Here is a 16,672-nt window from a genome sequence, read left to right as displayed (position 1 = left end):
TATGCTTCAGAGGTTGGAGGAGCAGCAAAAGGCCATTCAAGCCTATACAATTGAGCACGATATAGGAGATGGAATGCACCTGTCTCAAGCGCAGTGGAGAATGATTTCAACGTTGTGCAAGGTTCTGATGCCCTTTGAACTTGCCACACGTGAAGTCAGTTCAGACACTGCCAGCCTGAGTCAGGTCATTCCCCTCATCAGGCTTTTGCAGAAGAAGCTGGAGGCATTGAAGAAGGAGCTAAAAGGGAGCGATTCCGCTAGGCATGTGGGACTTGTGGATGCAGCCCTTAATTCGCTTAACAAGGATTCACGGGTGGTCAATCTGTTGAAATCAGAGCACTACATTTTGGCCACCGTGCTCGATCCTAGATTTAAAGCCTACCTTGGATCTCTCTTTCCGGCAGACACAGGTCTGCTGGGGTTGAAAGACCTGCTGGTGACAAAATTGTCAAGTCAAGCGGAACGCGACCTGTCAACATCTCCTCCTTCACATTCTCCCGCAACTGGGGGTGCGAGGAAAAGGCTCAGAATTCCGAGCCCACCCGCTGGCGGTGATGCAGGGCAGTCTGGAGCGACTGCTGATGCTGACATCTGGTCCGGACTGAAGGACCTGACAACGATTACGGACATGTCGTCTACTGTCACTGCATATGATTCTCTCAACATTGATAGAATGGTGGAGGATTATATGAGTGACCGCATCCAAGTAGGCACGTCACACAGTCCGTACTTATACTGGCAGGAAAAAGAGGCAATTTGGAGGCCCTTGCACAAACTGGCTTTATTCTACCTAAGTTGCCCTCCCACAAGTGTGTACTCCGAAAGAGTGTTTAGTGCCGCCGCTCACCTTGTCAGCAATCGGCGTACGAGGTTACATCCAGAAAATGTGGAGAAGATGATGTTCATTAAAATGAATTATAATCAATTCCTCCGCGGAGACATTGACCAGCAGCAATTGCCTCCACAAAGTACACAGGGAGCTGAGATGGTGGATTCCAGTGGGGACGAATTGATAATCTGTGAGGAGGGGGATGTACACGGTGATATATCGGAGGGTGAAGATGAGGTGGACATCTTGCCTCTGTAGAGCCAGTTTGTGCAAGGAGAGATTAATTGCTTCTTTTTTGGGGGGGGTCCAAACCAACCCGTCATATCAGTCACAGTCGTGTGGCAGACCCTGTCACTGAAATGATGGGTTGGTTAAAGTGTGCATGTCCTGTTTTGTTTATACAACATAAGGGTGGGTGGGAGGGCCCAAGGACAATTCCATCTTGCACCTCTTTTTTCTTTTCTTTTTCTTTGCATCATGTGCTGATTGGGGAGGGTTTTTTGGAAGGGACATCCTGCGTGACACTGCAGTGCCACTCCTAGATGGGCCCGGTGTTTGTGTCGGCCACTAGGGTCGCTAATCTTACTCACACAGTCAGCTACCTCATTGCGCCTCTTTTTTTCTTTGTGTCATGTGCTGTTTGGGGAGGGTTTTTTGGAAGGGACATCCTGCGTGACACTGCAGTGCCACTCCTAGATGGGCCCGGTGTTTGTGTCGGCCACTAGGGTCGCTAATCTTACTCACACAGCTACCTCATTGCGCCTCTTTTTTTCTTTGCGTCATGTGCTGTTTGGGGAGGGTTTTTTGGAAGGGACATCCTGCGTGACACTGCAGTGCCACTCCTAGATGTGCCCGGTGTTTGTGTCGGCCACTAGGGTCGCTAATCTTACTCACACAGCTACCTCATTGCGCCTCTTTTTTTCTTTGCGTCATGTGCTGTTTGGGGAGGGTTTTTTGGAAGGGACATCCTGCGTGACACTGCAGTGCCACTCCTAGATGGGCCCGGTGTTTGTGTCGGCCACTAGGGTCGCTAATCTTACTCACACAGCTACCTCATTGCGCCTCTTTTTTTCTTTGCGTCATGTGCTGTTTGGGGAGGGTTTTTTGGAAGGGACATCCTGCGTGACACTGCAGTGCCACTCCTAGATGGGCCCGGTGTTTGTGTCGGCCACTAGGGTCGCTAATCTTACTCACACAGTCAGCTACCTCATTGCGCCTCTTTTTTTCTTTGCGTCATGTGCTGTTTGGGGAGGGTTTTTTGGAAGGGCCATCCTGCGTGACACTGCAGTGCCACTCCTAGATGGGCCCGGTGTTTGTGTCGGCCACTAGGGTCGCTAATCTTACTCACACAGCTACCTCATTGCGCCTCTTTTTTTCTTTGCGTCATGTGCTGTTTGGGGAGGGTTTTTTGGAAGGGACATCCTGCGTGACACTGCAGTGCCACTCCTAGATGGGCCCGGTGTTTGTGTCGGCCACTAGGGTCGCTTATCTTACTCACACAGCGACCTCGGTGCAAATTTTAGGACTAAAAATAATATTGTGAGGTGTGAGGTTTTCAGAATAGACTGAAAATGAGTGTAAATTATGGTTTTTGAGGTTAATAATACTTTGGGATCAAAATGACCCCCAAATTCTATGATTTAAGCTGTTTTTTAGTGTTTTTGGAAAAAAACACCCGAATCCAAAACACACCCGAATCCGACAAAAATAATTCGGTGAGGTTTTGCCAAAACGTGTTCGAACCCAAAACACGGCCGCGGAACCGAACCCAAAACCAAAACACAAAACCCGAAAAATTTCAGGCGCTCATCTCTAGTTTAGGTGAGACCCTTATGGGCCGCCCTCTCCTCTAAAGTTGCTGAGGTCCTCCCCACGGGGGGAGAACCAGATGCAGTTTTCGGTCCCCAGGGGGACGCTTCGGCCAACCCTGGGGACACACGAGGGTCCCTCTGCGCTTCGTCAAGGGGGGACCCACAGTCCCTTTTTTCCCTCAGTAGGCCTTATGGCTCTGAGGGTTAGGGGAGTAACGGGGCCCTTCTCCTTTGGGAGAGGGTCCAAGATCCTATGCCCCCAGCACGTTTGGTCACAGACACTGGGTGATGAAGCACCGCACCTCGGGCTTAAAGTAAAAAAAAAAAAAAAATCTGTTCTTATCAGTTCACGCTGACTGACGGTGCTACCTTGTTTCTTGGACCGACAATTGTCCTTCTCAGGGCTAAGCTGTACCCGGGCCGAGAAGCCAGAAAAATCGAAGCCGAGACTGCGAGGAGAAGGAGAAGATCGCTTGAAGAGGGTGAAGATTTGCATCGCTCCCCAGCTACAGCAGAGGGTTAGACTTGTTTGCTCTGCCCTCTGGAGAAGATACCCCCCCTCCGCCAGCAAGACTGCTTGGAGAAAAGGGACTTCGCCAGAGAAGCTTTGCATCGTCCCCTAGCTGCACTGGAGGGTTAGACTTGCTGGCTCTGCCCTCTGAAGCGACCGACCGCCTCTCCTCCTCTCGACGACAGCGCTGATCCTCCGCCCCGCCTCCTACGCCAAAGGATCCGTGAGTATGGCCACCGCTGCCCCAGCCGCCGCTGTTCCAGCCCCCGCTGCTCCAGCCCCAGCTGCCCCAGCCTCGGCCTCCACTCCGGCCACCCTCGCCAAGAAGAGCCGGGCCAAGACGGTGAAGAAAACCGCCAAAGGCCCTACTGGATCGGCCGCATCCAGCGCCACAACCCCTGCAGCGACACCGCCAGCGGACCTCACCCAGGTGAGCACCGAGGACAAACCGTCCCTGGAACCCTGGATGAGGCATACAGTGGTGATGAAGCTGAAGGAGGTGGAGGGACGGATGCCGGACATGACAGTCGAAACCTTTGGAAGGAAGATGATCCTCGACCAAGGCTTCTCGACATCAGAAACCCTCAGCGTCCAGAACTACTTGAAGGGGATTTTCTACGTCACCTTCGCCTCCCTTACCATCTGCAAGAGGTACTGGGAGGCAGTGAAAGCGGCGAGACCTGAATCCCCTTTCTCTCGCTTTGTGGGCAATTGCCCTATTCTAAGAGAGGAAAGGCGGGTGACGGTTTCAATGCGCAACCCGCACACGCCCATCAAGGACATCGTCACCTTTCTCAGCAGGTTCTGCACCGTCAAGAAAGACCCCACAAGGGTTCTGGACGGGAACGGATTCTGGACTGGAAAGTGGGCGGTGATCGTCGTCCTGCAAAAGGACACCTCATGCCCAGAAGGAGTCAAGCACCTCCCCCAGTGCTTCTCCCTGGGGGGATCCCAAGGACTTCTCCACTACGCCGACCAGCCACGCAACTGCAGGAAGTGTGGCGGGATGGGTCACGTGATGAAGGACTGCAAGGTCTCGGCATGCAAGAATTGCCACATGGCCAGCCATGAGACAAAAGACTGCCCCATGAGGAAAACATGCAACCTGTGCGGCAAGGTGGACCACGTCTACAGGGACTGCCCCAGTAGAGCAAGAACCTACGCAGTGGTGGTGACCGGACGTGACTCTCTTACCAAGCGGCCGCCTTCGGCAGCAGCAGCACAGAAGAAACAGCAGCCTCAGGAGGGTAAGAAACCTTCCACCCCCACCTCCACCCCCCCTCCCACCCCACCCTCTGTGACAGAAACCTCCATCCCCACATCTGTCACAACCCCTCCTATCTCCCCCTCCCGCTCTCGCCCCCACCTCACTGCCCCTCCCACTCCCCCCACCACTGCCCTCGACCTCTCCTCCCAGGAAGAGTTTCCCCCTCCTAAATCCGCTGCAGACACAGAAAAGACGAGGAATTGCAAGAGGAAGGTTCTCGACAGCCCAGCTGCGGACCCTGAATCCTCTAAGAAGCAGGCAGTTGAGATGATCCAGGACCCCCTCCCACTGGAGGAGGAAATGGAATCAGCGGTGGAAGACATCGTGGAGGAAGTGGACCCGATGTTCCAGATCAACCAACTGCTCGAGAGCATGAACCCACGCCAGGAGGGTGACCCGGCACAAGAACCCGAGGAAGCCCCGCCCGACGGAGTGGTAACGTAAATGTCGAATTGTTGCCTAACCTCTCTTTTTTCCCCAACTAATGGCGTCTTTTTCTATTTTCACCATTAATGTGAGGAGTATTAAGGATAAGCTTAGGAGACAATCTGTGTTTACTTTCTTAGATAGTCAGAAATGTGATGTGTATATGTTGCAGGAATGCTCTCTTCCCTTCTCCAAGTCCTACAAACATCTGGGCAGGCAGTGGTCTCACGGTGCCTCCTATTGGTCCGGTGGGGGTGAGTGTAAGTCTGCAGGGGTCGCCATTCTTATTAGGGGGAGCCTCTTCACGCTAGATTCTGTTCAGGAGCTCGTCTGCGGCAGATTACTTGTCGTAGACGGCTCCTGGGCAGGTGAGCCTATTAGGCTGTTCTGCGTGTACGCCCCCCCTGGCAAGAATGAGCGTTTGGAGCTTTTCCAGACCCTGCGACCGCAGCTCGCAACCACTAGGGCGGTAGTGATGGCAGGAGACTTCAACTGCACCATGGAAGAGGATGGACGCAGCACCAGCAACTCTACCAAGCTTGATGTGACGTCTAAACTGCTTATAGAAATGGTGACTGAAGCATCACTGCGGGACGCTATGGGCTCCATGGGGTCCGGCTCCGTGAATTATACATGGAGCCGCCCCGATGGCTCTGTGCGTTCCCGCATTGACTTTGTGTTTACCTCTAGAGCAGTGAAGCAGACCAGGCATTCTATGGTCCCCTGCTTCTTCTCAGACCACAGGGCCATTCTCTTCCAAGGAGTCCTGGGTAGCGGTTTCGCACCTGGCCCAGGCTCCTGGAAGTTGAATTGTGCCCTACTGGAAAGAGAGGATGTGCTGGCGGAGCTGAAGGATGCCTACATCACATGGAAAAATGACAAATGTTATTTTGATTGCATGAGTGACTGGTGGGAATATGCTAAGGCTAACATTCGCAGTTTCTTTCAGGTTAAAGGGAGACAACAGGCGTGCGACCGGAAGAGGAACTTCAAGAGACTGCAGAGACTTTTGCAGTCCCTGCTGGACCTCCAACGGTGCGGCTGGGACGTGAGAGACGAGCTGGATGAGACCAAAGGGGGCCTGAAAAGGCACTTTGAGGAGGAATCCAGACGTATCGTCTTCCGTTCCAAGGTGGAGAACCTCGAGAAGGATGAGAAATGTAATTCTTTCTTTTTCAGGAAACTCCACTCTGGCCACACGCCCCTGACTGAGCTGCGAGATGAGACCGGCATTCCCAGACAGGGGAAGGAGGGCGTGATGAAAGTCGTCAGAGACTACTACAGGGACCTCTACTCCCCTAAGACTACAGACAGCGAGGAGGCTGATAAGTTCCTGTCAGGTATCACTAACACCATTGATCCTGCAGGCAAAGCCGCCCTGGACGCTCCCTTGGCGTTGGAGGAGTTGCACTCTGCCGCCAGATCCTTTAGGCAGGGCAGGACCCCGGGCAGTGATGGTCTCCCAGCAGAGCTCTATGTAGCGCTGTGGGACCTCATTGGACCGGACCTGCTCGAGCTGTACGGGGAGATGGTGGTGGAGGGCAAAATGCCCCCATCGCTGAGGGAGGGAATGATCACGATCTTGTATAAGCGTAAGGGGGAGAGATGTGAGCTGAAAAATTGGAGGCCCATCTCTCTCTTAAACGTGGACTACAAGATCCTCGCCAAGGTGCTCGCCAACAGGCTGAAGGCTGTCATCGGACAGATCATTCACCCGGACCAGACCTGCGGCATTCCCGGTCGCAGGATTGCAGACAGCCTCGCTCTCCTCAGAGACACGGTCCATTACATCCAGGATCGGAACGTCCACGCGGCCCTGGTCAGTCTTGACCAGGAGAAGGCCTTTGATCGTGTCTCACATGAGTTGATGGGCAGGGTTCTGCATAAATTTGGCCTCTGTAAAATGTTTTGTACGTATGTTAACCTGATGTACCTTGACATCCACAGTTCGGTGCTGGTGAACGGCTGGATGACTGACCCCTTTTCCATACTGTCTGGGGTCAGACAAGGCTGCCCTCTTTCACCTCTTCTTTTTGTTTGTGTTATAGAGCTTATGGCTGTATGCATCAGACGGAATCCAGAGATCAGAGGGATCGCCGCACCGTGTCGTGACCGACGAGAGGCCAAGTGTTCGCTGTACATGGATGACGTCACTGTCTTCTGCGCAGACCAGCATTCGGTGACAGCACTCGTCCAGACCTGCGAGACCTTCGGCCGAGCCTCAGGGGCTAAAGTCAACTGCGGGAAGTCAGAGGCTATGCTCTTCGGAAAGTGGCACCTGTCATCCTCTGCACCATTTCCTTTTGCCATCAAGCCCGACTTCATTAAGATCCTCGGAGTCTGGTTCGGCGGCGAGGGTGCAGCCCTGAGATGTTGGGACGAGAGACTGGCGACTGTTCGCCAAAAGATTGGATTGTGGAGCCTCAGAGAACTTACCATCGAGGGAAAATCACTTGTGCTGCGCAACGAGATCCTTCCCGTTCTGCAGTACACCGCGCAAGCCTGGCCACCTCTGGCCACCGTCTGCAGGGCCATCACAAGGGCAGTGTTTCACTTCATCTGGGGCTCCAAGATGGACAGAGTAAAGCGTGCAGTTATGTACAAGGAGCCCCTCAAGGGTGGAAAGGGTATTCCGGATATCCCCACCATGCTTCGAGCCTTCTTTGTTTGTAACTGCATCCGCAGGACTTTGTGCGAGAACTTCAACGACTCTGCAGGAAACTCCATGTCCCGTTTCTTCCTCCTGCCTCTTTGGAGGAACCTCGGCTGGGACAAATGGGACAGCTCCATCCCTTACAACTGGAACACTCCGTGGTACTACCTGGACGTGTCCAAGTTCGTGAGGGAACACCAACTGGAGGGAGTTAAGCCTGACTTATGGAAACCGAAGAACATCTACAAGCTCATCAGAGCTAAAGACGATTTGGAGCCGATTCCGGGGCTCCCTTCAGCGACTGCCAAACAAGTCTGGGAGAATGTGGCCTCCAAAAGACTCACAAACAGACACAAAGACCTGTCGTGGATGGCCATCCAAGGGGGTTTACCCCTCAGGTCATTCATGCACTCCCGGAACCTGTGCAGGTACAGACATTGCCCCAGGTGCATCATACATGAGGAAACATCTATGCACCTGTTTTGGGACTGTGCCTGCGCCCAGTTGTTGTTGGATGCCCTGGAAAACGAACTGAAAAACTGTGTGCCAAGGAACTGTCTCACGTACCATTCGGTACTCTACGGACTATTCCCTGGCACCCACACCGTTGGGGCGATCCAGGAAGCCTGGCACCTTATTAACTGTGTTAAGGACGCTTCGTGGCTCGCCAGGAACCGCCTCATACTGCGGAGGGAGAGGATGTCCATCCAGGACTGTTGCAGGCTGGTTCACAGCCTGCTCAGAGACTATTCCATCATGGACAGCCCTGAGGAAGAAGAGGCCTAAAAACCCAATTTTTCTGCCCCTCTCCCCTTGTTTGGAACTGATTAATGAGACTTTGGGACCGTGGCCCCTTCCCCCCCACTCACAATGTCTGTTGTTTTGTTGATGTCTTTCTATTTATTGCCCCTCCCCTTATATGTGTCTGTCCTTCAATAAAGTTTCGGGCATGTGATTCACCCTCCCTCACCCTCCTACCCTCCACACCCATAGCCTTATTTACTGTTGTGTTATTGTATAGTTTAAATGCATAGTGCAGTCCGAGAACTATAGTGTAGGCTCAGGCCTGTGCCGTAGTTCTTCGACTGCACTATACCGTCTGCATCTGTACTGTGTTTTGGCGTGCTGCGACACGGTACTTATGTTTGTCATGTTTACGTATGTTTTTTGCTACTTTATGCCAATAAAGACTGCTTTTTCAATAAAAAAATCTGTTCTTATCAGTGGAGAAAGACCGGGCCGGTTATCCCTACTTCGTAGGGGAGTAGCAAACCCCTATGTTGTATAGGGAACGGCCTGGTGTAGTATCTGCGGTAGAGAAACACAGGGTGGAGTACCTGTTCCTACACTAGGAGCTTGAGAGGTTCTTAGATGTGGAATGGAGAAACACTTTGTGGAGTACCGTGTCGGGGTGTGGCAAAGCCCCTGGTCGATGAGTGGAGAAAAACTTGGCTGAGTATCCCTACTTCGTAAGGCCTAAGAAAACCTTACGTTGGATCGGGAACAGCCTGGTTTAGTACCTACTCTCGTGCTGGGGGTGGACCCTGGCATAGAGCAGGTATGAAACTTGGTCTGGCTGGGAGCTGCTTAGAAGCTCGGTGATACGTGCCCCTGGTGCTAGAAGAGCCAGGGGTGCCCGAACCTGCACTGGTGACCGGTTTCCCACCTTTGCACAAGTAAGGCACTTTGCACCGCTCCCCTCCCTACTTCTGCTGCACCCTGTCCTTTGCCCTGGCCTTTTGGCTAGGGCAAGGATAATTTTTTACCCCCCCACCCCGGCCTTTTGGCTGGGGCCTATTTATTTATTTATGCCCACGCACGTGTTTTGCACTATTGCACAGCACTAGCACTTTTTATGTTTTTTGTAGTGTGTCACTGTCACGTTTTTCGGTTGGGGTTTAGGTGAGACCCTTATGGGCCGCCCTCTCCTCTAAGTTGCTGAGGTCCTCTCCACGGGGGGAGGACCAGACGCAGTTTTCGGTCCCCAGGGGGACGCTTCGGCCAACCCTGGGGACACACGAGGGTCCCTCTGCGCTTCGGCAAGGGGGGACCCACAGTCCCTTTTTTCCCTCAGTAGGCCTTCTGGCTCTGAGGGTTAGGGGAGTAACAGGGCCCTTCTCCTTTGGGAGAGGGTCCAAGATCCTATGCCCCCAGCACGTTTGGTAACAGACACTGGGTGATGAAGCACCACACCTCGGGCTTCAAGAAAAAAAAAAAAAAAAATCTGTTCTTATCAGTTTAATATCTGATACGCCCCCTATCTGGGGGCCATATATTAAATGGATTTTTAGAACAGGGAGATGGAAGAAGAGCTTGCTCTGTCCACTCCACGCATTGACCCGGTATTGCAGTACCTCCGGGACCGGTGCACCTTTCCTATTCTGTATTCCAAAAATAGACTAATGACGACTTCTTAGCTTTTCCCCAGGATTTTCAACGCTTTTGCCGCATTGATAAACTCCTTGATTTTGGGGGATTTTGCAAGCAGGCTTTTACACTGTTTCGAAATTGTATTCAATCGTTGCTGTCTATTCCTTGCAAAATGTTACAATGGATGAATAAAATTAATAAAAGCACCTGAGAACTACTGTGTGGAGTCTTGTTTTGCGTCTACTTCTTGTCTCCATTGAATTCCCTCCTTCTACACAAGGCAAATTTAAACAATTGATGAGCATTTGGATGTGAGGCCTACGTAGGCCTAATTCCTGAATGCTAACTAAGTACGAACGAAGAAGCATTCCCACTTAGAAATTAATTCCTAAATTCTTAACTTACTATTATGATCATCCTTTCGGTTTGTCTTTTCGACCTGGTCATGTTTGGAAATAATTAGAATTTTTGTGCCGGTGGTGGCCACGCTGGCTGCAGGAGGTGTGGATGGTTACTGTAGAGACATAAAGGCACAAGCTCTGCAGTATGTATATGCTGCATCTATCTCCTGGTGTGTGTCTCCCTCAAGTGGATGTCAGTAAGCAAGCCAAGCACATGCAGTCCGTACAGCCAAGCACATTGTGACATCACGTGTGTCGCATCATGATGACATCACATGTGTCGCATCATGATGACATCATAGAGTGTGCATCATGATGACATCACAGACCCCTCACACTGTAGTGAAAAATTGAAATCTGCCAGGATGAACGGGTTGGTTGAAACAATCCAGATTTTACAGACAGGTTCAAGGCAGCCAGGGAACCTTCCATTGCAGAATGAATGTCCCACTGCTTAAGCGATGAAGTGCATAGTATTGTGTAAATGTGATAAGCACGGAGCCAGGGACAGACGGGCGGCAGACGTCTGGTGGGTGTGGTTGTTGGAGGCGGACCAAATGCAAATGATTGTGCATCAGCCAGCCAGTCAGTCAACCAGCCAGCAAGACAGGAGGAGAGAAAACTCACGAGGCAGGAGTGAGTGATGGAATGTGGTTGCGCGCGCGCGCACCTGGGTGACTGCCTGCTTGTCAGTCCGGATTTCTCCTTCTTTGCTGGGGTGGTCGCCGCCGCCAAAAGTCAAGTCAATCTGCAGATAGTATAGAGTAAGCGTGTGGGGGGGAGGGTGATTCTCCATGATGGATTGTAGATCCTGTTTCGGCTGCGCAGCTCCCTCGTCCCACATTCGGGTTATCGCTTCTCTGCGTTTTGGCTGCGATCGTGTGTTGCGGTCAGGGGGCTCCCAGACTCCTTGCAAGGGGCCTGTGGTACGTTCGGGAGGTGATTGCGCCTTTGGGTGAGAAGTTGGTGGTGTTTCCTTTTACAGCAGTATGGCTGGTATGAAGAACAGCATTCGTTTCATCGTGAGTGAAGGTGGGAGAATTGGCCGGAATTTGGTGTGGCTTGTCCGTGAAATACTGGGTAAACTTGCTGGAGTAACTGTGAGTGATATCTTTTGCATTCAGGACTTCCCAAAGCAGGGAATTTTTGATGTTACCTTCCACAATTCTGGGTTTTGTCTGAATGTGTTTGAAACCTTAAAAGGGAAGGCTGAAGAAGTGGAAATGAGAGAGCTCAGGATGTTGCCTCTGTTCAGTATGCAGGAGATCCCAATGACTGTGCATGTATATAATCCATATGCAGATATATCTATAATCAAGGCCTTTTTGAGGAATTACTGTGAAAAGGTCAGTGATGGTATAAGGCAAAAAAATATTCTTGGGATTTATAATGGCAAATGGAGGTTTTGGGTCAGATTGAAGCAAGACCTAGAGCAAGTGGGGGGGAGTAAGCACCCTCCGGCCAATTTCACGGTTGCAGGAATTAGGGGCTTCCTTTTTTACCCTGGGCAGCCGAGTTTTGCAGACAGTGCTTCAAATATGGGCATGTGAAGGAAGAGTGTAAAGCTGGGAAAACATGCAGGAACTGTAAGAAAGAAGGCCACGAAGCTGCAGAGTGTGGTGAGCCTAGAGCATGTGACATTTGTGGGGTACAGGGGCATGCAGCCAGAAAATGCCCTACAAACAGTGTGTTTTCTCAGAGGAGAGCTCTATTTGAACAGCTGGATGTGGAAGGGCGGAGTACAAGTGCTCTCCCTAGTACCTCTTCAGGGCCAGAAAAGGAGGAGACAGAAGGTTTCATTTCTCAGATGCTTGAAAGCCCTGGTCTGGGGAATAATGATGCTGGACTAGTGGTGGAGGAGGAGGGGGATCAGCAAATTGAGTTGGAGTCAGCTGAGGAAGATGGGAATGAGCAGGAGATGCCTGCAGACACAGGTGAATTTCTGGCCGTAATTAGGAAGAAGAATAAGAAGTCACAGCAGCCTAGTGGAAAGAAACCACGTTTGGAGGAGGAGGGAATTGCTCTCTCCCCAAATCCTTTTTCCACCTTGAGTGGTCTGGACTGTAGTCCCTGTGGAGAAATGGATTATAATCTGGCACATGTTGGTTCACCGTCTTCTTTTTTAGAAGAAGAAGGACTGCAGCTGGGGGAAGGGGGAGAAGCTCCTTGCCTTGGCAAGCACCCAGGCGTCAGTTGAAGGTGGTTAAAAAGTTTGGAATTTATTTAAAGTTTAAGTTTAAGCAGTGGGTGCCGAATTTGCATAAAATGAAATTTGATGCATCAGCTGGTATTCCTGCTAGACTTGATTTTTTATATGCATGATTAATGTATTCTTCTTTCTCATGTTTATTGTTTAACCATATGAGCTGAATATGGATGAGTTTTTTGTTTAAGGACAGACTATGGTTTTAAGGTTTTGCTCTCTTAATGTTAGAACGTTTGGGGCTAAGTTTAGGAGAGTGGCTATTTTGGAATACCTGTGTGGATTAGAACAGGATGTGATCTGTTTGCAAGAATGCGGTTTGAATATGAGTCCAAAGAAAGAGGAGTGGGGAGGGGAGGCTATATGGTCTTTTTCTGAGACTAATAGAAATGATGGAATAGGGGTTCTTTTCTGGAATAAGGAGATTAAGGTGGATAAATATTATGTTATTGAGCCGGGTAGGTGTATAATAGTTAATTGTCATTTTAAGCATTTTTGTTTCAGAGTGTACAATGTTTATGCGCATACTGATAAAAACATGCGTAAAGATTTGTTTGATAAGATGAGATACTTTTTGTTTGGTAAAATGCCTATGTTGATAATGGAGGATTTAAATTGTGTATTAGAGGAGGGAGGTAGGTTTGGGGGTGGGGGGAATCAGTTAGATACAACTAGCAGGTTATGGTCAGAAATTATGAAAGTTTTATGTTTGAAAGATGTTGTTAAGGTTTGTAAAGTGGATCCTGCTCCTTTCACCTTTTTTTCAGATAAAGGGACTGTCAAATCCAGGTTGGATTATATTTTTGTTAGTAGGGATGTTCTTTTGAATAATTATGCACAAAAGGAGGTTCCCTTTTCTGATCATATGCTAATTATGTGTGAGATGGAACTTAATGCGGATTTAGTGGGGGGAGAGGTATTTGGATATTGAATACAGGCCTTTAAGAGGATGAGGCAGTAAGAGCCTGTTTTATCAAGAAGTATATTGGTTGGGGTATGCGCAAGAATGATTTTGTGAGTATTATAGAGTGGTGGGAGTGGGTTAAGAAAGAGGTTAAGTTCTTTTTTGGGAAACAGGGTAGGAGACGTGCAGATTTGAGGAGGAGGAGGTATGAGGATTTACATAAGAGGCTAGAATTTTTGAATAAATTAAGGAGTGAGGGGATGGGTGTGGATGGAGAAATGAAAGGCGTTAGGAGGGAGATTAGTAAAATATTGGAGGCAAGGGGGAAGGAGATTATTTTTCAAGCAAAAGTTGACATTATGGAGAAGGGAGAAAAATGTACTCGTTTTTTTTTTTCAAGAAAGCAGTTTCAGGGGATAGAAATATTAATGGGATCTTGGATAAGGATGGTATAGAGATTAAAGGGCAAGGTGTGGAGAGGGTTATTTACGATTTTTATCAGGATCTGTATCAGAATAAATGGAGAGATGAGAGTTTAGAAGAAGAAGTTTTAAGAAGTATAGATAACAAGTCAAGGAGGAAAATAAAAATTATCTGGTTAAGGAGATTGATTTGGAGGAATTAAGATTGGCAGTGCATGGATGTGCAAAAAATAAAACACCAGGTAGTGATGGGATTCCAGTGGAATTTTATTGTTTTTTTTGGGATGTTTTGGGAAAGGATTTCTTGGAGATATGTAATTATATGAAGGGTAATGGTATTATTGTGGAGTCTATGAATGAGGGGATTGTTGTTTTGGTATTTAAAGGTGGGGGGAAAAAAAGAATGAAAAATTGGAGGCCAATTACTCTGTTAAATTGTGACTATAAGATTTTTGCAAAGATTATGACTAATAGGTTTAAGGATGTGGTGGGGCAAGTAGTAGCGGAGGAGCAAGTTTGTGGAGTACCGGGGAGGAAGATTAGTGATAACCTTGTTTTGTTGAGGGATTGTATAGAATGTATGTATATGCTGCATCTATCTCCTGGTGTGTGTCTCCCTCAAGTGGATGTCAGTAAGCAAGCCAAGCAAATGCAGTCCGTACAGCCAAGCACATTGTGACATCACGTGTGTCGCATAATGATGACATCACATGTGTCGCATAATGATGACATCATAGAGGGTGCATCACGATGACCTCACAGTGGATGCATCACATTGATATCACAGAGCCCTCCCACCGTAGTGAAAAATTGAAAGGATGGATGGGCTTGTTGAAACAATTCAAATTTGAGACAGGTTCAACGCAACTAGGGAACTTTCTACAGAAAAATCAATGTCCCACTGCCTTAGTGATGAAGTGCATAGCATTGTGTAAGTGTGATAAGCACAGAGCCATCCAGGGACGGGCGGCAGACGTCTGGTGGGTGTGGTTGTCGGAGGCGGACCAAATGCAAATGATTGTGCATCAGCCAGCCAGTCAGCAAGACAGGAGAGAAAAGTCATGATGCAGGAGTGAGTGATGGAATGTGGTTGCGTGCGCCCCTAGGTGCCTGAAGTGGAGAGTATAAGTACTGGCACCGGCTGAAGTTCAAAGAAAATTAACTATACCAATATGATTAAAAAATCTTAAATTTAATTTCTGCACATTCTTAGTTATAAAAGGAAAATATTCCTCAATAATAAAATACAATCACATGTAAATAGCTGATATGTATATGAACCACAGCTTAACCCAATAAACATATATCGTCCACAGTCCCTGGCTAGGACATTTGCCAACAGCTGTTTCACAAGTTCAATTGAACAGGGTTGATTACCAGACTCTTTTTCCAGATGGAAATTCCCTAGGTATCCGTATTGCAGTGGAAACCAGATGGCAGATGGGTATGAGTCCGGATCTGTAAGTCCCTTGTGTGCAAAATTTAAGCCGTTGGATGCATAGAAGTCCTTATATCGCCAGGAGGTGGGTGGGGTTGCTGGTACTTGTGGTCCTTCAGATAAAAAGCTCAACGCGTTTCACTGGTCTTATGGGTGCCAGCTTCCCCAGGAGCATATATTCAGTAACTATCTGGCAGACTATATATACCCTTATAATCATAGGGCAATTGAAAACATCTGTCAGTCACAACATAATTAATTAATAAACATTTCATAAAAATGATATAAAAATTCAGTAGGAGGCAATCCTTTATAGCACAATACCATAGATATTATTTATTTATGAAAACGAGATCTAGAAGTGTCTAAAAATATGTAAAAGTATAATCCAAACATATACCATGTGATCATTTCCTGATCACATGGCATTCTTCAACCAATGAGCGCTACCCTTTTGGTGTTTGTATGCTCCCGCCCGGGAGCACGCGATCTCCTCTGATCACGTGATCCCGTCGTCTGAATCATGCAGCGCATACCCGGAAGGGTCATTGCGCTCCGTGGAGCGCACAACAAAGATAAAGGAAGTGATTGCGTTCCAGGGGCTCCATGACGATTAAATCAGCAAAACATCAAGCCGTCATACGGCGCATGCGTGGGGGTATCATCGCGCTCCGTGGAGCGCCCAGTTAACCTTAGTAAAATAGGCTTGCGTTCTAAGGATCATATGACGGGTACAGATCCAATAGAGCATAATAAAAGGGGATTCTTAGATTGAGAGGGGGAAAGAACATCCATACATACAGATAAATGGAGGATTAGGTGCCAGTCTGCTTGTCAGCCCGGATTTCTCCTTCTTTGCTGTGGTGGTCGCCGCCGCCGCCAAAAGTCAAGTCTTTCTACAGATAGTATAGAGTAAGCGTGTGGGGGTAGGGTCATTCTCCATGATGGGTAGTAGTTCCTGTTTCGGCTGCGCGCCTCCCTCGCCCCATATTCGGGTTATCGCTTCTCGGCCTTTTGGCTTAGATCAAGTGTAGTACCTGCTCGAGGGAAACACAGGGTGAAGTACCTGTTCTTACACTAGGAGCGTGAGAGGTTCCTAGATGTGGAATGGAGAAACACCTTGTGGAGTACCATGCCGGGGGTGTGGCAAGGCCCCTGGTCGAGAGTGGAGAAAAACCAGGCTTAGTATCCCTACTTCGTAAGGGTTGTTGTCACCTTACGTTGGACAGGGAATGGGCTGGTCTAGTATCTACTCTCGTACTGGGGGTTGACCCTGTAAACGCTGGTTTACGTACAGGACTAAAGCAACACTTTAAAAAGACATTTCATACACTTTAAATAAAGTCGCTGCGGCAGCTATACTTAATCCACAACCTACGTACCTATTACACCATTAGCGTACAGAGTCCCGTACTGTGTACGGACTTTGCGTACAAA

General features: G+C 49.0%; 1 non-coding gene and 1 pseudogene across 1 annotated transcript; both read left to right on the top strand.

The window, feature by feature from the left end:
- The first annotated feature begins 9,686 nt into the window (after positions 1-9,686).
- On the top strand, positions 9,687-9,873 carry LOC134899726 (U2 spliceosomal RNA). Its single transcript, XR_010173350.1, has one exon. It is a non-coding gene; the product is annotated as a U2 spliceosomal RNA (small nuclear RNA).
- Positions 9,874-16,233: 6,360 nt separating this feature from the next.
- LOC134899843 (U2 spliceosomal RNA) lies at positions 16,234-16,306 on the top strand (annotated as a pseudogene).
- Positions 16,307-16,672: the final 366 nt, after the last annotated feature.

This window comes from Pseudophryne corroboree, chromosome 3, assembly GCF_028390025.1.
Source record: "Pseudophryne corroboree isolate aPseCor3 chromosome 3, aPseCor3.hap2, whole genome shotgun sequence".
In the NCBI taxonomy this organism is placed as follows: Eukaryota; Metazoa; Chordata; class Amphibia; order Anura; family Myobatrachidae; genus Pseudophryne; species Pseudophryne corroboree.
The sequence above is the reverse complement of the archived record's forward strand: the minus strand, read 5'-3'. Positions and strand labels throughout refer to the sequence as shown.